The sequence below is a fragment of the Lytechinus pictus genome, chromosome 2 (assembly GCF_037042905.1).
Source record: "Lytechinus pictus isolate F3 Inbred chromosome 2, Lp3.0, whole genome shotgun sequence".
Lineage (NCBI taxonomy): Eukaryota > Metazoa > Echinodermata > Echinoidea > Temnopleuroida > Toxopneustidae > Lytechinus > Lytechinus pictus.
This window is the reverse complement of record NC_087246.1, coordinates 57,188,581-57,214,280: the sequence shown is the minus strand read 5'-3', so window position 1 is coordinate 57,214,280 and position 25,700 is coordinate 57,188,581.

Below are 25,700 nucleotides of genomic sequence, written 5' to 3'. Positions count from 1 at the left end.
ATCTTGGCATGTTAGTTGGAGGGCTGTAATTATTGATGATAAAGGGCAAGTCACCCCCCTAATAAAAGCTGAATGAGAAGAGAAAAGAAAAATTAAGCAAACATACATGACATAAGGCTGAAAAGTTCATCTAAATCGGATCTAAAATCATGAAAATAGGAAATTTATGGCAATCTAAAGTTTCGCTGACTCTAACAGAACAGTAAGTTGTATGCACATCCTACATGGTCGGGGTACGTATAGAACTGTGTCGTCAATCACTCAATGATTATTATGTAATTTTATTATAAGAAATACCTAATATTATTATAAGAAATACCTAATATTATTATAAGAAATACCTAATATTATTATAAGAAATACCTAATATTATTATAAGAAATACCTAATATTTTATGTTTTTCTCATAATAATGTGAAACAAGATTGATTCCTCCGGGTATGTGGGTATATATGCAACCTATATTTTATGAAAAATAAGCAAAACTTAATATATTATATAAATATATACTCTTATTTTACATCCCATTTTTATGAAATGTTGTTGATTCTTTTCCAGGAACACAGAATACTATAGCATGATTACAAATTCTTACATTAAACTTAACATGACTTGTTCATGATAACATATACAATAACCAGTGCCTTTGGATTACCTACAAAAAACTTATTATTTCTGTCTACTTGATCTTTATTTTCAGCATTTAATTTTTCGTTATTAATTCAAATCTACTTTGTTTGGGGTGGACTTGCCCTTTCATATATTATTCTGTCCATCGTTATCCAAGGAATCAGTGCCTGACAATCCGCAGACTATGCCATTATTGCTCGTCTTTCACGATTCTCTTTCTGCCGATCCTGCCCGGCACGCGAGCTCGCGGGCTCGGCCCATTTTTGGGCATGCTATATCCTTTTTCATAAATGCACAGAAAATAGAATTATTCCTGGCATCTTTACTCAATATCTGATCTCTGCCGGAATTTGAGAAGTTAGGGTCGGGTCAAAAATAATGAGGGGATAAAAATATATGTCCTTAGTTTTCTTTAGTATTGTTTTCTATATAAGAATGATTCGAAGAAGATTTTGACATCACCTATCGCAAAGAAAATATATCTAATTTCATCGGTTATGATATAAAAAGGCTTATTTCGAAGATTATATACTTTTATGGAGCAATATATCAAATAATGTTTCATATAACGTGAAACATGAAATATCCTCTGTTTGTAAGAATGAAATGTTTAATTCAATTCAATTCAATTCATGATTGCATTCAACCATCAAAAGTATAAAACAAAACAAGATAAAATTATAATAGAAAAACAAACAAAAAGTCGCAAATATTTTTTGACATTTTACATTACTGTTCAAACTGAATAGGAACAAGGTGTTGAAATATATAATTCATTATGTTTGGACTACAACACCCTATACATTGTGCAGTAGAAGGGGTACACAGTAAAAAAAGACTACGGTGTTAACAGGTGTACATAGAGCGGACTACACCAAGTACACATGTGTTGATATTGGAGGTGTTAGTTTAACACCTATAGTGTTATTACAATAGCTATGGTTGTTAAACTAACACCCTTTGGCGATAAGTTTGAACTCTAGGGTGTTATTTCAACACCTTAGGGTGTGGTCCTCTCGAAACACCTACTGATTTTAACATCCAAATTTTCACAGTGTTAGACCCTTATCGGCTTTATCGCAGTTGAGATCATCACTATACTGACAATTATAAAGGTTTCTACTTTTAAAGACAATATTGAATTTGATTAAGACTCAGCTTCAAGATTTTTATTGTATATCATAAAGGGGAAGTTCACCCTGGATATAAGTTTGTTGTAAAAAATAGCAGAAAAGATAATAAAAAAATATTGGTGAAGGTTTGAGGAAAATCCGTTAAAGATTAAGAAAGTTATTAGAATTTTAAGTTTTGGATTTGTGACGTCATAAAAGAGAAAGTGCCCCATGTGTTATGTAATATGAAATGCATGATTTTGATATTTTTGATGGTTCCTGATGACTTATTTTTGGTTCCTTTTTTTGATCGGGTGTGAAATGATTTGTCTATTGATATACAAAAGGTATAGTAAAAACCATTTAGAAATTTTCAAAGAAAATTACATTTCATTAATTTTTTTTTACCATTCGCTATGTAGGAATGCTGCTCGCATATGACGTCACAAATCAAATGGATGAAATTCTTATAACTTTTTAATTCTGTGATGGATTTAATAAAACCTTCCGTAATATTTTTTTTTTATTGTTTTATCTGCTATGTTTACCAAAAAAAAATTGTCAGGGTGAACTTCCCCTTTAATTTTGATATTTTACTATAATATAGCTTGATATTATTACCACGGTCATGGCTTGCCCGCAAACAATTTATACACTTTATCCATTCCCTGATGAGCATTCCAACAAGAGTTAGAATATTGTTTTTCCGTTGTTTTCCTTCTTCTCCTATTTTTTTTTTAATATTCCCCTTTATTTTTGACCAACCTGACCACAGATCCTACTTATTCCGAATCTGGTTTAAAAAAAAAGAGAGATGCGTGCACTGAATATGAACGACAGTTTGAAGTAATATAAGCCTAGTTGTGGATAACATATACTTTTGCTTCTTCTACTGTCAAAACTGTCATACAGTGTAACAAACTTCCCTAATAGACAAAGTTAAAAGTAAAAATATGAAATTAAGATTTTGATTACTTTAGTATCCAGACTGATATTATTATTGTATTTTCAAAGACGTTTAAGGACAATTTCTTATGTACACTATGTGTTTTAGAAAATGCATTGTTCATGTTTTTAATATTTATCTGTGTATTTTATAAACTGTTGTTATTATAATTTTCAATATTATCGTTGTCGTCATAATCATCATTGAAATCATCATCATCACTACCTTCACCATGATCATCCTCACTACCACTATCATCACCATCACCATCCTCATCCTCATCATTATCATAATCACCATCATCATCATTACTATTGGAATATCACTTGTTTTCCTTACTCTTGTTGATGCCTGCGGGGAGAGTTATAAATATATTAATTTTCCTTATGGTTCAGAACAACCCTCTTGCTTTCATCGATTTCATTATGAGCGCAAGAACGATCCAACGCTAAGTGAATGACGTGAGTATGGAGAATGCGGGGGGGGGGGGCTCGTTTTGGTTTTGAACTTGATGTATCTCTGCCCAACTCATATGAGATGGGCAGTTGATGTGTCGGCCTGATGGTGAGCTTCAAAGACTGCATTTATTTATAAGAGTGATAAACACTGCACTGTGTGTGCCACTCCGGAAGCAATTTATATAACAACCAATATAAAGAGGTTCGAATGGAGATGGGTAGGAGGGAGTTGGAGAGAGGGCGTGAGAGGAGGAGAGAGGGAAGAGAGAGCGAGAGAGAAGGGTGAAAAAAGAAGGAATGGAAAAGGAGGATGAATGGGGAAAATGAGCGTTAGGAGGGAAAGAGAGAGAGAGAGAGAGATAGAGAGAAATGGGTGAGGGGTGTGAAAAGAGGGAGGGAGGGGGTGTGGGGAGAGAAAGGGAAAGAGGAAGAGGGGGTTATTATGGTCATTTTCATATTTTAATTTGGATTAGATCCACTGGCATTTGAGATTGAATGAAACAAGGGAATTAATAAAGAAATGATGATCAGAATGGAATACTTATTTATGAGCACAGAAATAGAAATTGAAGAAGAAAATAAATCATTAGATGTCTACAGGTTGCCCAGTACTCAAAAAAATAAGAAAACAAACTTAAAAAACTAAGAACTAAATATATGAAAAGAGGGAAGGGGAGAGGAACAGAAAGACAGATAGACAGAACGACAGACATTTATTAGGGGAGTTAGAGATGGGGTGGGGCAAGATAAAGAAACAAACCAGATGATTAGCAGCACAAGAAGTGATGCACTTTTTCGATATGATGGTATCCTCGAAATGTCTCCATAACGGGAGTGAAACACCAGATTCCGGCACACGCCATGGTCATTATCATCATCATCACCACCCTCCACACCATCCCCCATCTGCAGAAAAATGCCAAGAATCTCGTCGTCCTCTCCTAGAATTCCTCTTCCATCCTCCCCCCTCGATCAGCCTGCCAGGGGCGGATATCATCAATGGAACATTAACGAAGGGATTCATTGTTGGTTTACTGGTCTTGTTAGTGGGTCTTCATTGAGCAGGAGAGAGAGCGAGAGAGATGGAGAGAAACGGAAAGAGATGGGGAAGGTCGCGTGCCGATTTTGTCCGTCGCGTGGCGCGTGGAAGGTCAATGTCCAAATATGGACGATAAACTGAGCTGGACGAACGGACCAGAAAGTTGGGACGAGCCGTTTCACGGTGCGTCAAAACACAGAGCCAACTTGTCACAGCTATGGAAAGTTAAAAAAATATATAAAAATGGTCGCAAAAAAGGATGATAATGATAGCGGTGAAGGTGCGATGTGGTTTAGAAGAGACGTTGTAAATCTGGTTTCTGTTTGGGGTGTGTGGTCAGAGCTTCGTTCTTTGTGTCTGAGGAAATAAAAAAAGAAGCTGATGTCATGTGTATCTCATTATTTTTTTCAAGATGATAATCATTAAATAATCTGAAAAAGACCCGACGAGTAACAGCATGCTTGTGTCAAACAAGATCAGAACTCATAAAAGAAAAGAAAGGGGAAATATTCATATGTATCCTTGATATGATTATAGAATAAAAAAGGAGAATTCAAGACATTTTCAAAGTTTTCCGAAGTACATCCAGAGCTGGATTTTTCACTGCCACCACCACTACAACAATCGACATGTCAATCTACAACCACCTTTACTACTTCACTACACCATCAGCCGACAAAATCAACGCTGGAACTATACAATACATTTTATTACATGTACAATCACTATTAAAGTGCCTACACTGCAAAAACTCCGGTGTTGATTTAACACCCGGAATCTATATTATGTCCACACCAGAGAAGTAATGAAACAACACCAGTTCGGAATCAAACCGATGCTGGTTTAATACTTGGTTTTGTATAAACACCTATCTGGTGTTAGACCAAAACGAAACTGGTGTTGTTTAACACTTCTCTGGTGTGGACATATATAGATTCCGGGTTGGTGTTAACTCAACACCGGAGTTTTTGCAGTGTAGTCCATCCCAGCAACACGTTGATTTCAATTTTGAAAAGCTGGAAATAAAAAAAAATGGATGAAATTTGGATGATAAAAAATTACATTTCATATAATTTGTTTCAACTTTTGTAGATTTGATCATAAAGAGACCCTTAATCTTGATGAAATGCTTAGTGGTACGATCGTCTTAATTTTCACTCAAATTTAATTCAAATCAACTTATTCATATTCATAATAATTTTTAAATGGGTCTCTCTGTTCCTACATATGATATTAAATTTGCTGATATTTTCTGTTTACTCATGGAAAAACATGAAAACGTATTATATATTTCGATTCATGTTGTTTGTACATGTATCATTATATACCGTATGCAATGTCATCCTGATACTTCCCCTGTTCTATTATAAGTGATATAAACATGAATTCAATTCAATTCAATTTTATCATCGTCCATGAGGAAATTATGGGATTTACTTGACGTATGAAATGCATGCATTACAGGATAACATTGAATTTAGAAGCCGTTTCTATGATTAGCTTCTGTTTGAATGTGAACTGATTGTATTACTTCTTCTTGCTAGGTGGTCCACCTATCCTTTCCCCTCTTCATTTCTTATCATTAAAATCATGTTAATCCCCGAAATCATCGCAATGATAATAATAGGAGTGGAGAATGGAGGTGCGATGTAAGAACAACAAGCCACGCCGCAGGAATACGATGTTCGGGTTTATCTACTCCAGCGGATTATTTTATGTGAGAAGGACAACTGTCAATCCCAGTTGCGAAAAAATTGGTTGAAAGCAGTGATGAGGGTGCAGGCATATACAGTCATGAAATAGGCGATAAATAGGCATATGTAGGCAAAAATAGTCAAATTAACTGGTTGCCAAATAAAAAGGCCCCCCCCCCCCCATGATCGGTGGCCGCGGAACAAGGGTTGGGGTGGTTTGGGGCTTCGACTCCCGCCCCACAAACATTTGTTTAATAAACGGGTTTTAAAAAACGTAAATTTTACCGTCAGGATTTCAAAAACTTTCTGCGACCCACGTATTCGAAGGAACATTACAGATATTCACAGTGTCCCGATACGCCGATAAAGACATACTGCATTCTACAAGCTCCGCTTTTTAGCAGCCCCTCCATTCCCAACTTGTTTGTATGATTATCTTGAATAATTATAATGTACATATAATTTTCTCTTTATTGTTTCTTATATGTATAATTAAGACATACGGAACAAAATATATTGTAAATGGAGGAAATATGTGCACGTTTCTGATGTCTGTTTCAGGGATTAAAACGTAATATTCATCTTGACCATTTTGAGTTTCCTTTACGGTCAACGAATGATTCCATCAACGGCTAAAAAATAATTAATTCTTGCCGAAACATGTTACAATGTTATTTTTCATATAGGTTTCTCTATTAATGTTTATAGTTCGTGCGATTTATTTTTGGGTTCAAATAATCACATGACAAAGAAAAGACAATGTACTATATCGTTAATATAAAACAATTATATATATATCTGGTCATGCCTAACAAAAAATAAAAACAGACAAAATGTAGAGAAGTTAAGGGAACTATTGAGGTAAAGGTGTTGAATTGGGGTGATCTGAATCATCGCATTATCTTGTGGGAAATCAGGTAGAATAACTTCATAGTATCATGATGTATGTATTTATAAGAAAGAACGATTGCGAAGATAACCAACAAAAGTAAACATTTGTAGTACTAAGTATCTCGTGGGTGGTACGAGCTTCATACACTTCATTGATGGAGATATGGGTAGGCCTATATTAGAAATACCAACCATTCACTATATTCAGACACGACTCATTAACAAGTGCAATAAGTGTGCATGGTCAGTAGTCAGTGGGGGCACCAAAGGAACCCTTCCCCCTCGTAGGCAAACGTCTATATAGAGATTAATTTTTCATAAGGTTGTCGCAACCCCCATAACTACAACACCCGTTAATTTGATTACCATACTGTGCTAGTGTGCAAAGTGATATAATTCTCTCCAGAAAGTTGTAATTTTTCGCTAAACTCACTCGCTAAGCTCGCTTGCAAACAGACAACTGATAATAAAATGAAATAAAAATAATGTTAAATATATAATCAGTCAATTTTTTATACGTTTAGATACAAACGCGCAAAAGGAAAAGCGTAGTAAAGGAATTTGACTGCATGGCGTTATTGCTCACTTCGGAATGAGACAGATAAGCGTATATTTTTTGGGGGGAGGGGGATGAGGGTGTTGCAATCATATTTCAATGTTTGCATAATGTTCATTACTAGTAATTTATCTTCAAAGTTATCACCATATACGTTTCCTGAATGGCTGGGTTATAATAAATTAATACTAAATGGATGAGAACGGCATCTAAATTGTGTAATTTCGTGGAATATCTTGTCGCTTCGTTAATCTTTATTGAAAATGATACAATTCTCGTCAAAGCCAAGACGACCAAATTGCATTATTTTAGATCAAGTACTCGCTAATATCATTTCAGGCAAATAAAAATAAATAAACAAAATCTGGACATTTTAATTGGGATTATATCTTTTATTTCAGATGACATTGTAGAAACCTATGAATTGTTTCAATATTTATGAATAAATTACTTGAAATTGTACCTTTGTGTGGATTAATTCATTTTGTCCCTCGTCTTATTATGATAAATCCACAGACATTAATCATATATACATTGCATATTTTTCATATTCAGAAGCGTGCATGGTTTTGTCCAAACAATGCCCACAGTGCTGGAATTTCTTTCTTTCTTTTTTTTATTTAATAAAAGAAGGTAACCTTGCTTCTAAATCTACAAATATGTTAAGAAAATATGTGATGGGATTTCTCCTTGAACGATACTATATTTACATCAGTCGTGTGTCAAGTGCGCACGCCTGTATGCCCCCACACGACGATACTATGCTTTCTGTTGATGATGTTGATCTGGTTTTCTATGCTCTTGTGCGATCAAAATGATTGGCTTTATGCGCAATGTTTCAAGTGTTATACAAAGGAATTATGCATCATCTGGTACTATCAAAGAAATATTACAAAAAATGCATGAAAATTACTGGGCTTTGGGTTTAGCAAGATAACCTTTTGTTTATATTTAGCGGTTATTGCAAGTGAATAAAGCATATTAAAATGTCTTTAATCCTCAACATTGTCCTTTTAAAAAAGAAAGTTTATCATCTAGATCTATTTCTATTTATTTGTACGTTCATTTACATAGTGTAGCATTGTCAGTTATACAAAACTACTTTGTACAACGAACCTTTCCGCATAACAATAATCAAACCAGCAATACTTACATAATCAGATTCATTTATTTCACGCCTCTTTAATTTACACAAAAATACATAAATACAAATAAAATGCTGATACAACAGAACAGATATTGACAAGTATATTGTATAAGAATTAATAAACAGATAGTAAGGAATAATGATCACCGCTGAACGGCGGATGTGGGGAAAGACAGAAAGCCTATCGAGGTCTACCCTGATTTACCGTACCACAGGGAAAGGACTAATCAATGACAATATCACGATTTAAAAGAAAAAAAATCAATATCTAAATTTTAAACTTTCACACTAAAGTAAATCGTCTGTTTGTTTGTCGGATGATTGGTGTGCTAGTATTCAAATAAACGTTACACCTCAATCTGGGTTTCTGCAAACAATCCATGCTTTGACCGTTATAACCTAACTGTTCCAAATGACCAAATCTTACGTAGCTAACAAAGGTTTTTTTGCCCCAATAAACATGATGAATAGGCCGAGATTCAATCTGAACGTATTCTAAAATATCAATTAACTGTAATTCTTTTCACATCGATCTTGGGCATTGATGGATTGATTGATTGCTTGATTGATTGATTGATTGATTGATTGATTGATTGATTGAATGAATGAATGAAGGAATGAATGAATGATTGATTGATTGATTGATTGATTGATTGATTGATTGATTGATTGATTGATTGATTGATTGATTGATTGATTGATTGAATGAATGAATGATCGATTGATTTTATTTGTTAAGTCACCACAACACAATATACAGTAGCATTAAAAAACAAGGACAGGCTTGCACAGGATGACCCACGAATGCTCCAAAGCTTCTTTCCATCCTGCAAAGTTGTTTCAAATCGTTAAAAAAGTGACAGCATTCTTCAAAAATCACAGTTGTATTGTATCTCCCTGTCAGAGTACTTTAATTTGTCGTAAATCTTTGTATACAAATCCCTTGAATATATTTTCTTTCTTACAAAATTTTCTTCGATTTTCAAAACTTAAAACGTGTTTCTATATAATTTTTATGTCTATTACAAACTATACGCGTAACAGCAGTATATTTTCTACCGTGCATCATAACTCTCTCTACACATTGTGGTTTATTTCCAATTCGTCTAATGCCAATTCGTCCAATTGCCAACTCGTCTATTTTGGTCTACCATCAGTTTGTCCACTATCCACATGGTCTAATTGCCAATTGTCCACTCACCATTTTGTCTAATAACCAGTTGGTCCAATAGTCATTTAGTCCATATACCGTTTGGTCTAATTCGACTAAGTGTTAATTGTGCAAAAATGAGTGAAAATAAAATGGATATTAGACCAAATGGTTATGAGACGAAATGACCATAGACGAAATGGTGATTAGACGAAGTGATGATTGGACCAAAGGGTTATTGGACCAAATTGTTGTTAGACGAAATGTTGATGGACGGAATGGCATTAGACTAAATGAAAATAGACCATTATGGTGAGTGGACGAATTATACCACGCTTTGTTGTCCTTTTTCGCAATATCATTATCGAAACACTCTGGCAAAGTTTATTTCATCTCACAAAACTCACACAGCTGGGATAAATCACTCTCTAAACATTGTATCTTTTGTGCTTGTGACTCGGGAGTGGGTGTGGGAGTGTAAGGGGGTACAGAAACGTCAGTCATGGCACTTGACCGACAGCAGTATAGGTAGTCCTACGACAACGGGTAAAAGTTGTGTATCGTTGTCTCCTTTTCCAAAACCCTTCTTAATGATATCTTCTCTCATACAATCTTCGGTAAATCTTGATCTATTTTACATAGAATATAGTGCACCGTACCGTATAAGCTATCTTCTAATGTTATATAATTTCATTGGGTTTCTTGTCTTAACTGTGTCTCTTTATTTTACATTTGGACTTTTGCGATGCACATTTTTATATGGCCACAATATTTTCAATGAAACTACAGATGTTATACAAACGTTTATTCCGTAAATTATTTCGTATAATTCTAAGTTAATTTCTTGAAAATGGCCTTGCATTCTTGTGATTTTATATTAAAAATGTATTTTCTTCTTCATGATCTTAATTATTTTTTAAAATAAAAACCTATCCTAAAAAAACCTTATCCTATACCAATCCTAATCATCATGTGTAACTTTTAAGCAAGTTCGACCATCAGACGGTCTGGATAACATCAAGACATTGTTAATTTTACGCACGAGCTGCGTCTTAACTGGTTTATCAAGGCAACCAATTCAACTCATCAGGATACCCGCCTGTCAAAATTACTTGACAGATAGGAGCAACCAATGAACGTGCATAGAAGACTTGCCACGGGCCGTTGGCTCCTTAAACAGGGTTTTGATTGGTCGGCTGTACCGACTGAGTGGCACGCGCGCTATTCTGATTGGCTGAGCCGCGAGAGGCATGGTAGTGCAGTATGGGGTGTGTTCTCCACAGGGGGAGATGCGATGATGGCGATTCCAGTCACCAACCACACTGATGCGTGCTTTAGCTGGCCCATCCCACCCCAGAACTGGTATCAGGGACCTGCCTGGACTGTCGGTTCAAACGGATAATAACACTTGTTGCTGGGATGAATATATAAGGTGGATACGCAGTATATATAGGATCTAAACATCGCTTGGTGTCCAGTCTGGCCGGTTGTTGCCCATCTCTCCATCTCATCCTCCTCCTCTTCCAAAACGACGCTTCATCATCAGCATCATCATCATCATCATCAACTTTCCAGTCAACCTATATTTCACCTTTGATATTATGATTGTGTTGAATCATCTTACTTTACCCTTAACGCTATTGTGAGTCAGTGTGTGTCACTGGAGACCACCACCATACTGCAACATCGACCCCGCATCACTTTTAAAGCAGGAGGAATCGTCATCATCTTACATTCGATATCATCCCTACCGTCAATATCCGAGTTGTATGACTTCTCACATATTGTTTATTCCATTTTTCATTCCAATCTCACGGACAGACTGAGGAGAAGAAAAACTCTTTTGAAAAAGAAATTGTCATTAAATGTACTTATATGTTCAGTTGTTTAAAACATTGCATCATAGTTATTGAGTAAGAAGAAAGAGCACAATTCCTTATACACTGTACTAGAACTGCAGCAACATCCACCCCGCATCATCATGCCTCGCTCTTTCCTAGTCCGCCGTGTCTCCCGGCCGAACAAGGAGAAGGCTGCCATGTGGGACTGCTTTGCCGCTTCTGCAGAAACAGCCATCCAAAGTAAGTTTTCATCTTTTATTTAATCATCGCCAGTAAAAATAAAAAACAACTAGTTTTTTGTTAAATCAATTTTGACAGCAAGTTATGTTTATGACGCTTTGATTCTGTACTTTATACCCCTATACTCTGGAGTGCCCCATGTCAAGTTCACTAGGAAAGTGGGATGTAACAAAACTGGATTTGTGAACTTTCTTGCTCCTTGAAAAGAATTCCGACGGCTTAGTTTCAAAATATGTTGTGGTAATTATATACAGTGCTAAAACCATGACTTTTAGCCTAATTGAATTTCATCTTATTTGTCTCAGAACGACAAGTGTACTTTTCCATGGAACAAAATCTCGTCTTCTATATTTAGAAGAAAAAAAAATCTGAGATCGACAATATTAGGGAAGGTGATCTGGAAAGTTTCCCTCAATTATCGTCTAAAATGAACAAATTCACCTCCTAGTTCGGATTCATTTTCTTAATTTGATACCAAAATTCTTCTCGGTCCATCTGTCTTTAAAGTACAATAAAAATTTTGTGCTAATTAAGGTTGAAAAACAATTTCTCCATCGGGAAGGCGATCAAGCGTAAAACGAGGTCTTCAACTTGCTCGTAACACGCTTCATTTGTTGTATTGAGAATGGAAGGGACTCCTCTTACCCCCAGTTTATAGTTAGGTCTCCCGTTGATGAAGATTTTAAGTTGGTGAAAAGGACTCCCTGATGAGGATGGACGAGTGGTCAAGCGTATCGCGGTCAATTTCATTGCTTCGATCAAATGGTCAGTCCTCTTCTGTTGACCCATGGGTCATGTGGGTTAGCCAACCAAACTTTGTTTGTCTTTTCACATGGCGCGCGACCGAAACTCCCTCCAGATAGGCCGTTGAAATACATGTGGGATTCCATTACCTTTTGAATTTAAACTCTACCAGATACTGGTAGAAAATGAAAAGAAACTTGAAGATTACAATAATAAAGGATAGCTCGAAGGTTTCCTTTTTGTGTTTGGTTAAACAATAAGTTAGGGGAGTGATGTTATTCAATGCTGAAAACGATGTGATCGTTCATCTATTATCACCTGATTATTGCTGATGACTTTGATATCTTTGAATCTACTGATTTACGATACTCAACCCAATGTTCGACGAATTTTATTGTATCTTCATTTGAAATCCATACTTACAACCATTGCAGATTTACCGGTCAACTGCAGTCAAAATGTTCTTGATAGGGAGAATGACCTGATTATTTTGTATTCTCGTACAGTTACAATAAGGTAATATTATTAAAATCAAAACAGAACACTGAATAATTCGTTCGCATTTATGTCCATTATCTTTCTTTTTTTTTTTTAGTTTTAAGATACTCGCTTGTCATAAACAAAATAATAGGGCCTGATACGAAGTGAATAAGTGAAATGAATTGACAGTATTGTTTTGTTTACAAATCTATATGTCATCTTTTCATAATATCTTCAGTGAGATGACTACATTCTATTATTCATTACTGGTATTGATATATCAGATTATAAAGCTTTATGTAAGTTCATGTTAGCTATTTACATGAACAGGTTGTACTTATTCATTGTAAAAAAAATACTGATGCGCGGAGTTAGTCCTATAACCACTTGGCATCTCAACTCATTAGAACAACTCCCGGTAGCTAGTACTAACCGATTTTTCTCCCATCCGATAAACAAAAGAAAAAAGTCTAAATTTCTTAAACAATTTACTCCCAATGTCTTTCCTTACTCATATTCCTACCAATTTTCTCACTGTTTTTCAGGCCGAGTATATACGAAAGCAAATTAACATCTCACGGTTCTAGAAATTCAAAGTTAATCGACCTAACGAGCGAATTAAGCATCGTTATGTTGTTAGGGTTGTTGTGCAGACGATCCGAGATCTTTCTCCGGGTTTTCGTCCACTTTTTTCCCGCCAGATCCCACGGGGTTTCTTTACCGTTGTGATTTAGGTGAAACCACCTTTGTACTCAATTCTCTCGACTAAAACCTTGTTTCGACTCGGCGGGGGCTTGTCTTTAGTGATATTTTGTTCAAGCTAATAGGCAAGTTATTTCCATGATTAACCGGCACTGCACTTTCGCGAAATTCCGACAGCTTTGCGTCATTATTTCTAGGTGGTGGTGGTGGTGAAATTTCTCCCCTGTTCCATTGTTTCATAAAAAAATCATTAGCCTTAATTTCTTCTTAAATGCATTTATACCTGCAAAGTACCCGATCCCAAGAATCATTTTTTACAAAGTTGGAATTAGAGTTCAAGACTTGCTTCTTCATTTATTAGATTATCACAAAGAAAATTTAATGAATAAAACTGACAAAATACAGAGCTCAGATATAGTTTGAAAAATGAATTTCATCATGATGCTATATTGATTATTCATTACCTTTTTTTGTTTATAAATATACATTTACCCAGTTAAATAAAACCCGTAATTTTTATCACAATAAGGATAACACAAACGTCTCGATAAGCCGTCACTTCTCATTAATATCCTGTGAAAAGCTACCAAAAAGCCTCGAGAAATAGGCAAAGCTACCTCCTCGCAACATCCCTCGTTTTCTTTTCTTTTTCCCCCCTTGTTTATGGACCATGCTATTTGAATATGAAACAGGTGAAATGGAATGTCACACTTTCGGTCTAGATATTTCTGCCTTTTTTTTTTACTAGGATCTAAGTTGATATCAAGTGATTTTTGACTGGGAATGTTATGTATTTGTGACCCGAGTTGAGGTCGTTTCCCAAGGGAGTCGAAGCCCCGACTTTGACCTGGACTGACAGTGGCAGACCTCTGCTCCAAGCTAAGCGCACACTCCTTTAAATGTCAGAATTTTACATCAGATGTAAAAATAACTGTTACAAAAACGTGCCTAGTATCCATAAAACTGTGAAAACCTATCCATTTTATTCTCCTTTACAACTGCGGGCAAAAAAATATTTAATTAGAAAGTATTTGTCCCCTTTAAAATATGAATCTAGAATATTGTCTTAAAATTCCGACCAAGAAATTGTGAAACACTATTTCAATTTTAATTCATCGCCATTATTTGCTTTTCGCCATTTTAAGAACTTTCAATCAAACGTTTTTTCTGCACTATTATGCCTAAACCCGAACTTATGCAGTAATCACCTGAGTAAAAATGTATTATAAATCGGTATATTCTTATAAAAGTGAAGTATAAGCCGAATATATACTCTATTCGAATGCATTATGAAATTGATCTCTTAAGTTTCATTTTTCATTAAAATATTCAGTTCTATCCTTGTTTCATTTTTATATAGTTGTTTAAATCAACTTGTTGATGAACCGACCAGGCCTTTAATAACTTTATCAATTCAATATTTTCATCATCTGCGAATTGTTTTCAACTCTTTTCTCTCTCTGTTTTCTTCCTTCCTTCTAAAATCTTTCTCTAATCTCTTCTTCTTCTTTTTCTTTTTCTTCTTCTTCTTCATCTTCTTCTTCTTCTACTCCTTCTCCTCCTCCTCCTTCTTCTTCTTTTTCTTCTCCTTCTTTTTCTTCTCCTTCTTTTTCTTCTCCTTCTTTTTCTTCTCCTTCTTTTTCTTCTCCTTCTTTTTCTTCTCCTTCTTTTTCTTCTCCATAATCCAATCATGTTTACCCCCGTTTCATTGCACCCTGAAGTCTCTTGTGAGCGCGAGTCATTGCCACTGTATGCCGAGCTTTCTTGGAAGAACTTTAAAATAGATAGCGGTCAAAGTGATTAAGAGCGCGAAGATGATACTCATATGGGTCGTTGCTGGTAGAAGGTGGTAGAGGTTTACAGGCCAGATAATAATGATTCGCCTGGGCTCTTAGCCAAGTCTTATGATGACGAGGATGATGATGATGATGAGTTCAATTGTCAGCATGACGTCCGCGTTGTTAATAGCAACCTCATCTCCATGAGCAAGATGGCCACCAATATAAACGAACTTTAAGAAATCATCTCTTCAATCTTTTCCCTCCTTAATTGTATACAACTGTTACAAATCTTAAAGTGAACACTTACTAATTTCATTTTCGATTGAAGGTTTCTTTATGTTTGTAATATGACAAAATATGAGCTAACGGGCATGGTAGATCAGTGGTAGCGCACCTGCTCCGTGAAAGGGAAGGTCGTTGGTTCGAATCCAGCCCTAGTCATACCATATAGACTTAATAACTTGTCACCTTCTACATTATTCTCTGGCACTAAACATTTGAAACGTTAAAGTGTAATCATAATAAATCTTATATACATTATCTTACCCACCCGTATATATCTCAAATTTCTGCAAAATTCTAATGAATGTTTGAAATAAAGTTTGGGCATCATTTTGATAGAATTTCTTATTTTTCTTATTCTTCAAGTTATGAAAGGGCCTACAATTAATCAATGTACAATCATTAATAACGGGAAGGGAGTGAATTTGACAAAATTTTATTCAAAGTGATAAACTTACAAACACAAGCTCATTGTTTTACAAATCTTACTATTTTTTGAAAAAAAAAACGTTTGCATGGAAATGTCCAGTAAGCAGGACTACATGTTTAAAATAAGGACATCTGAGTGCCCATTTATAAGATTTGACTAGTTTATCAGATATTTGAAAAAAAAAAAATAGTCATGAAATACCAGTAATCTCTCTAAATCACAACAGGCGATCAGATGGTCTTACGGCTACTAAATCCAGTCTGAGCCGATTGGCCGTCAAAATGTCGTCTTGTAAAGAACGCACATCTCGACCATAAACACATCGTTTAGACTATAAAATAATAACCATAAAGCTTCTCGAAATATTTATTTTCTAGAAAGGTTTGGATTAACCGTTCACTCGGCGCCCAAAGGAGTTTACGTCGATTTTTGTTTCTCAAGTTGAATATCCCTTCTTCTTCTTCTTCTTCTCCCCCCCCCCCTCTCTCTCTCCTTTCTCTGTCCTTATGGTCATGATAATTCATTCTCCTCTTCCTCCTCCTTCTTCTCCTTTCATTCCTTCATTGGGATCGGGCGTAAAGGAATTCACCACCGAGGGGGAAACGGGTAAAAATGCAGGAGCGGTATGCTCCCATTCGCTTTTCGATTTGGTTAAAATTCCTCATCAAATCTCCTATCGAAGTCTTGGGTTTGGATGGCACGCTACTGGGCTCACGCGACCAATAGAAGGGGGGTATGGAGGGGGTTGGGGAGGGGGTCATTCTTTCATTTGGTAATGTGAACTGACACTTTAAACTTTCAATCTACCCTATAAAATGATATAAATTTCTTCTATATTTTTTCTTGTAGTGCCTTTCCTCATTTGGGCTGAAGCATGCCAACTATAACTTTGGGCTTAACTTAAATAAACCAGCATTTTTTTATTGACATCATTTCAATCAATAATTCGTTTTGCTGGGGTTTGCTGGTCTATAATTGAACTTTTACTATAAGATTTGTTTTATACATAATCTTTTAAATCCATATCAATAATTTGACATCGACATTTCCACTGTCAAAATCCATAGTTACTTTCCGATTTTATCAGATTCAAGTTTATAGGTTTAGTGGGGTTTAGTGTTCGAACATATATTATTATGGGACCTTTCTGTTTATTTACTTCTTTTTAACTTTGATGGGCTGGTGCAGGATAGTTTTTTATCATCAATGACCGATTTAAAGGCTTCTTGATTGTTAAAAACCGACTCACATTATCCTGTAAATATTATGTTTTCTTTTTAACTAACGGTAACGAGTATAAGTTAGGTTTGGTAAAGAGACTAGGTGTAAGTAGATCGCAGGAGAGAAAAAACGGCCTGTTAGATTCCTGTGCAATCTCTACCCGAACCGGGTGGCCGTGCTTATGACCATATTTGGGCATTTGGTCGCGTGGCAAAGTTGGCGAGGGCATCATCATCTTCTTCCACCACTGTGCTAACTCGCTCCTCATTTCTATTCGTCTCTCCCTCTTCCTCTCCCCTCTCTTTCTCTTCATCTCTCTCTCTCTCGTTCTTACTATTTGTTTCTTTTCTTCTTTCTTTTTCTTTCTCTCTTTCTTTCTGGCCTTTTTAATTTCCATTCTTCTATCAGTATCTCCCTTTTTCGTTCGTATATTTTCCTTTTATTTTCTTTAATACCTTACCGTCCAGACTTTTCTTCTCTGTGTTTTCTGTTAAAGTATATACAGTTTTCTTTTCCTATAATTTCTATTTCCTTGTCTTTATAGTTCGCTTGCGTATCTGTCCCTTTCTCCGCCTCTTTAGTTCGTATTGCACTTCATCCTATCTTTTGCATCAGTTCTATATCTTGATATCGAATCAATATATTATAACTCCCTACTTTAATCCCATATTCATATCCCTGATTTACCAATGTTTTCTCCCTCCTTTCATTTTCAAGAATTTCATTGGGTCTTTTTCCTAACTTTCATGAATCTCCCAAATCTGTTCTTTTGTAGATTTAACGTTTTACTTATTTTTGATAACCAGTTTCATTTCATCATTTCAGTATTTGCTTTCATTTATGCTTTGCTTTCGCCCGCAATCTTATTTGTTCATCCACCTCTGCAGTTTCGTTTTGATAGACACTAATATATCCACGATTGTTTTAAATGAGAAATGAAAAGAGAAAGATACGTAAATGGGGAAGGGAAAATAGAACGAAAGAATGTAGCAAATATATGGATTATTCTTATAACCGTACTTTTTTATTTTCAAAACTCATTTGTTATCATGAAAAATTATAGGGGACTTTGCATCTTTCGAGGAAAGTTGCAAAGTCAGTCTTTCTAAAAACTTTTTTTTTTGGGGGGGGGGGTGGGGGACGAACAACAACATATCATTTAAAACGTTATCGATATTTGGTTATTTACAATTTAATCTCACAAAATACACTTTTAATGTATTTTTGTGGCAATGGGAATGTATTTGACATGACAAGCCAATAAAATAAAATCTATTTAAAAGACTGAGCATAAATGAAAAGAAGAAGGTGTTTTGTCCAAGAAAATTTGGCGGGCGCCTCTAACGGTCGCGTGTTCGTAATTGTCGTTCACATGTTTGACGGTGTCTCTCGTTGCCACACCTGTGCTTACAGTGCTTTACCATCCTGTTGGGTCTATCATCAACCTACCTGCTTATTGTATCAGCCAGTTGAACTGTGATTTTATCATTTTAAAAATGGCTACGTCAATAACGAACTCGAACGGTTATGAAGTTTCGCACTTTCTTGATGAAGCGCTTTATATTGAGCTATAGTCAGGGGTGTCTGATCTACCAGAAGTGAGCGCTGTATAAGAATCCAATATCGTTATCCTTACTATAAAGTAAAGCTTCTCATAATGATCCTTTAGTTGTTTCTTCTCTACTGATATAGTCGATTGTACTGTTCCCCGTGCCAAGCGACATGCAGTTGCACACGGAATATCCAGCATGTGAGGCAATGGCTAGGGGGATTGAACGTTTTCCGAAAGGGGATCCACTTTAAGGGGGTCAAAATACTCTGGTAGCGGTGAATCCTTTTGTTTTGTTGTCCCACATCAGCTATCAAATCCCCTTTCATGAAAACCGACCCGACCTATCTTTCTCCACTCACTCTTTACTCTGCTCTATTTTCGTACGGTATTTAACCGATGCAATGCCGCATTACGCCCCATCTACCACTTTGTATCCACCCTTTTCATCGCTTTTCTCTCTTTTTTTTCCGGGAGGGGAGGGGGGAGTGGATGAAGACGTACATGAACGAGAGCAGGTTTCATACCTTAAATATCTCCCCCAAATTGGGGTCAGAGCTCCTGAAACTAAAGACCAAAATGTATTGATACACGAAGCTTAGCCTTCTGGGAATGCCATTTCGTCAACACTTTGGCAAAAGGTAGATTTAAAAGGGTGAAACCACATCTGAGCAGGCATGAAAGCTTCTTGATACAAGCTACAAGGCTTTGTCATTGTTCTAACACTTCCAATAAAGTATTATGGAAAAAAATGACACATGTTTTCTTTGTTGATTTATCAGCAGTGGCCGAACATTATGATTTCATTCATACATATTCAGATATTGTCAACTGCCGTTTGTCCTATAATGCTAAACAGTTTACCACCCTCAAGGTGCGGTGTATGAATTTGATACATGAATTTTGGAGAGTCTTTCAAACCTCATTTGATATTAATCGTCATCACTACCTTTCACTTCTCCGAATGAATCCTCTTGGCTCTATATCCATGAAAAGAGTGAATCATGAAGGGACTGCATGTTTGGTCAGTGACGTATATATTGAGCATGTTGAGAGGGCAGAAACAGAAACAGAAAGTAAATACTGCTACACGTTTCTTAATTAAATGTCTCTTCTTTTAACTCTCAATCTATCTTCCCCATTATCGTCTACCCCCACTCCCCTTCGTGGCTCCTTCGTTCTCCTTAAGAAAATTTGCAGTAGTAATGCAGTATTCAAATATTATTCGGGGGGAGGGGTCGAGAGCCACATTTTGTCCACCCCTATTGCGCATGACCATGCTGTGACATTTCATAAATGCTTGACCGAGAATGACATAAACTATAAAATATTATCGTTCTTTTGGGGCAGTTTAGTTTAAAACAAAAGAAAATTATGACGACTCCTTATACTCCAATATTTGTAGATGGTGCTATTGATCGTATAGGGATGAGGAATGGATGTTGCGCCCCACCTCCCCGGGTTGCGTTATTAAGATAATGCCACCTGGTTATGGGAGTAAGCCCCTATTTCTTTTTAATGCCTGTAGTGGGAGATACTATCCTAGATAAAGCAAGATAGTGAATTGAATTAAGATGGTGAGGGGAGGTAACGCCATATGACAACTGTCAGTCGCGTGGGTGCTGTAATTACGTTATGTATAGAGATAAAGACATGTATTACGCTAGGGGTCAAACACACTTATCCCGAATTCGTTGTAATTCTTCCCCCCGCCCACAAAAAAAAATGGAAATATGAAATAATAATAATAATAACAACAACAACAACATCTAAAACAATAGTAATAATGATAATAATATTAATGATAATAATATGCTTTTTTTTATACAAATTTAACAATAGCAGAATAGAATATAAATAAAAATAAAAAAGGATGGAAATAACAAAAAGTAGACTGTCGAAGTTGTGTCATTGGTGTCCATATCATACTAAAGTCTTCAATTATTGTGATAAGTTTATAGTATATTCATGGAGCTATTAACGCAGCTCCGTGGTATTTTGAAGCGTATTCATCGAGTAACCGTGGTAACGAATCCAGGTCCGACGTCCAAATCCCTTAAAAGAACCATGTATAATCGTTTGAAAAATTCGAACAGGTTTAAGTTGTCAACTTGGTGAAAGTTGCCATCCCGCGTAACGCTCCCCCCTCCACGCGACCACAGTGAGCCCTGCCGACACGCGCGTGCCGCTAACGACCTCCACTGACACACAACTCCCGCGGTGAGATAAATATACCTAAACTTGTTTAAAAAGAAGAAAATGAAAATTATACGAGGATGAGAGGGGTTGGGGTCCTTTTGATTTTATTTAATAGCATGATTATGTTTGGCATGACCACCTACAAACCTCCGGTCAGTTTTTTAAAAAATTATAGAAATCTGTTTTATCGAGATTTTAGGCCCTATACACTTATCGCGATAGAGTTTAAAAGTATAATATTCACTTAATTGTATTTCATTCTTATTTGTATACTCCATTAATCATAATTCATTTAACATAAAAAAAAATGAAGTATAAACGGAGTAACATATAACCACTATTCAGAAAAGCATTTGGGACGAAAGTAATGGTACGTATAAACTTCAAGTTTATTAGTTTCAAAATAGTTGAAACAACCATTAAATGACGCATGAAAATAATATTATCCGTTGGACACGTTGGATGAAATCATAAAAAAAAACAGAGCAACAATCTCACTTAATAGCGTGTCTGGAAAACATTGCAGAAAGAGACATAAACTTTTCAAGAATATTTTTTAGTTAATCAAAATTCTGTCAGGGGGCACTCTCCCCCCCCCCCCCCTTGCGGGTACGCGAGCGCCTAGGCTGAAAATTTGAGAGATTTAATAAAAAGCGAAATGAAAGTGAAAGCCTTAAAGTACTAATGAGGCTACTAATGATTTCTTTTTTTCTTCTTAAAAAAACCTGCCCCCCCCCCCTTTAAGGTACGCGAATGCCTACGCTAAAAATTGGAGAGATAAACTAAAAGCGAAATGAAAAGCCATTTTACTACCACTGAGGCTACTACTGAATGAAAGTCTGTCTGAAAACCTGACTACCACCTGTGATGCTGCGCGTCAGGTCGAATTGAGTTGAAGAGGAGGGTAAAAAGAAGAGAAAACGAGGAAAATTATGAATGGAACTGAAAGTCCATTGTGACCCCTACGGTATACGAAAAGAGTCGGGCTAAATTGGAAGGTCATAATGTCATGTGTGTCAAGCTAATCAGGCACACGTCAAATACAAATTGAGGAGTGACGTTTGGATGCCCGGTCCGTGATTAATCTGTATGAAGTTTCTTGGTTTACGGCGTCGCTTGATTTTTAGTCTCTTTTTTTTTTAAACATCGGTTGTGGATCGGGAGGTTAGTAGGACAGGGATTTAAGGATTATAATTACATTCATGTAATTATTGATAAAATCAATACAATGTGATGATTTGTGCAGCAAAACGTGGAAAATGCTGACCAAGAACATAACAAATATGGGTGATAAACAATTTTTTGTTAACATAGTAAATGTGATGATACGATAATGTTCTTAAAAGCTCAATGGATGGGGAAAGACCACACGCCCGGCAAAGGACATTAAACAACGTTCTGACAAGAGTTTTTCCGCACCATACAGATACAAGTTTAATTCCCAGACCCCATCATAAGTTTGACGTTCCTCTAAAGGCTAAGATTTACTGAAGACAAATAGAGCCTTCTCGATGAAGAGAATGATATGTTAAAATCTCCATCTGATTATAAGACCTTTTAGTTATTCAAATACAAATAGGATGAGACAGATCAGTTTATACCAATTAGCCGATCTTCGTCCGATGGGGGTAACCATGTACCCCTGTCGTTTACCCACGATCCCCAAACTTCTCGATGTCAATCCCTAATGATTTTTCATAGAAATGTTATACCACCAATAATCCACCAGAGACAACGATTTACCCCTCCCTTTCTCTTTCTTCTCTCTTCTATCTTTCCTCCCCTGTCTACACCCCCCTCTTTATCTTACTTATTTTCCATTTGTTCTCTTCTACGTCAATGTCAAGGAATTCTTGAACGAAGACGCTGGTTACATTCATTTTTAGATTGTTTGTCTCTTGATTGTTTTTATTCTGTTCTTGTGACCCTGTAAATCTTTGTCATGTGGGCACTGTTTGTGTGCAGAGGCTCAGCAAAGTTGTGACCCCCACTTTGAGGTCATCCGATCGAATCTTGACCTTAAACAAATTTCTACAGGAATATTTTTTTCAATTTAGCACGAAAAATGCAAAGAATAATGATAACATGCGGATATTTTAGAAAAGAAGAAAGTAGAAGTCAGTCAGGGTGTGCAAACTTTCACCTCCTTTAAACCGATGTCATATTTAATTACTCGCTTTCTTTCAATTAGTCGATGTCAAATGCAATAGCCAAGATCTGCATTCATCACTTAAAGGTCACGCAGAAATGTTATCAATCGGATCAAATAAATATCATCGAGTATTTTTAGAATGTTCATCAACTAAGAAGAGGAGAGATTTAGATCTTCTAATAGTGTCCCGTTTCATACCCGCTGCTGACATTAAAAACATTGTGAGGGAGAGCGACTGGTAGATCGCTGCACAGTCGATGGTCACAAAAAAATAAAAGGAAAGCTTGAAGACGTTGTTAATGTGAAATGAAAAACCGTCTTTCCGTCGCAATGTTAAAGATGATATCTGCGAAGTAAATGTGACATGAACTGTACATCAGCGTCTGTCAAACAGTCCTTGCTTTTTTATTTTCATCCTTTCGGTTTCGGCTTTCTATTTTAGAAGGGGATGATAAAAAGCAGTCATACTTCGGCATCAGTCAATTTGTGAGCGTCTGCTGCTTGGTTGGGAGAAGATGGAGAACGAAAGTACTTGAAAGAGAAAGAAAAATGAAGAGGGGGAGTCGAGAAGAGAGAAAGAGTGAAGGTATGGTGTGTGTTTTAGAGGCACGTGGGTCGGGAGCAAGCATGACCATATATGGATACAACCGGCGCGCGCCAGTGGTGGCTAAAAACTTGTCTTGATTGAGGCCTGTTACATGAAGGCCCACTTGATTCTCCTGCTTCTTGTCTACCCCCAAATATTTCAGCACGAGCCCTCATCGACAGTCATCTTTTTACCACTCTACCACCGCATCGCTCGTGTTGTTATTTCATCCAATCAATCCTTTAAAGATACCTAAAAACCGCTAACCCGTTTTCTTTTTTTTTTCTGGGCAGCATCTCTGACTGACTGTCCATTTTCAACAACTTGGTCTTTGTTGAGTCCCAGAAAGGCATCGGAAATGTTTCATTAAGGCCGTGCTTATTAGACATGTGTGGTTGATGAGTTTTGCGGACGGGCGGACTCGTTCGGTAACAGTTGCTAATAAAATAGACACGTTTGGAAGTTCGAGGGGAGAATTAAGTAGAATGCCGGATGTTTAATTTTGACACATTCTTGCGTATACAATTTGCCGTTTGTCCCCCGCTTAACCTTGGCTACATGTGTATGAAAATATGAAAAACAAGTTTTTTATTTTGACGCAAATGAATTACCCCCGCACGTGCCATTAACAAGAGAGAATGCACTTTGCGACTTCTCTCATCGTCACCTTCATTTAAAGTTCAAATTGAGTCCACACTGTACTTAATTGACACAATCTGATTTAAAAAAAATGGAAATTAAACAAAGTATAGTACTTTAAACTTTCGTTTTGTCATTAATATGATTAATTTTGATAATGTTATTAATATTACTATCTAAAGATAAAGTAAGCATACTTATTAGTTTTTATATATTTTTGCTAAATCCTTCTTTTACATAGATATTTTCTAAATAACGTATTCTTTCGTTAAGATATCTATCCGACAAACCCATTTTCCTGCTCGCTGAACTGATTTGTGAACTCTAATTGAAATGTCATAGCATTCAGATGCAGAGAAGGTAGATATATGATTCTCATTTCTTCTAATTTCACTGTCTCCGAGTCTAGTCAGGCAAACTGATGATCGGTGGAAGACAGGCGTGATGGTGGAGTCTAGCATCTGAGCTAATCATTCAAGTTTCTAGCCAAAATGCATCTATGGTAGCGTGTAACGACAAAAGAAAAATGTGGTGTGGTATATTATGTTAGGCATGGCCGAAATGTATTGGTCCTAAGACTGTTCCGCACTCTCTGTTTTCGTTATAATATTTTCATCATCGGATTTAATTTGACCATCGTACTTTCTTGACAGAGTTTATGATCTTGGCTACGTTGATTAATATCTTTATTCATTCGATTAAACAGAAGAATATGTTGAATATTGGGTTTGTATATATCCATAAAAATGATAAATAATCAAGATACATCAATAACAACAACAACAACAAAGCAAGTCTCAATTCATTTCAAAATTAGTTGATCATCGGCACAACAACGTACCCCTGATTTTTTTTATTTTAATTTCCTCTTTCGACTTTGGAGGTTTGATGTGTTACAGTCACAGCAACAAAACCAACTCCGATCCAAACCAGATAACGCGATCGTTTGATCGGTTTGGAGTCGGAATCGTTGGTATGATCATACGCCCATGGTATGACTAAAGCATTACAAGTGTTGTCTAGTCATAGCCACCAGTTATCAAGTCGGCATGCATCAGTTGGTTGGCTGATTTCCAGTGAGCAAGCGTGACAAGTTGGTTTGCTCTCGTTGCTATGCCATATGACAGGATGGTGATGATAATGATGATGAAGGGTATAGAGGCCAGCGACAGGTTACATCATTGTACATACGTGATATAAGCCATGTTTGTTACTAATCCTGTTAAAGAGA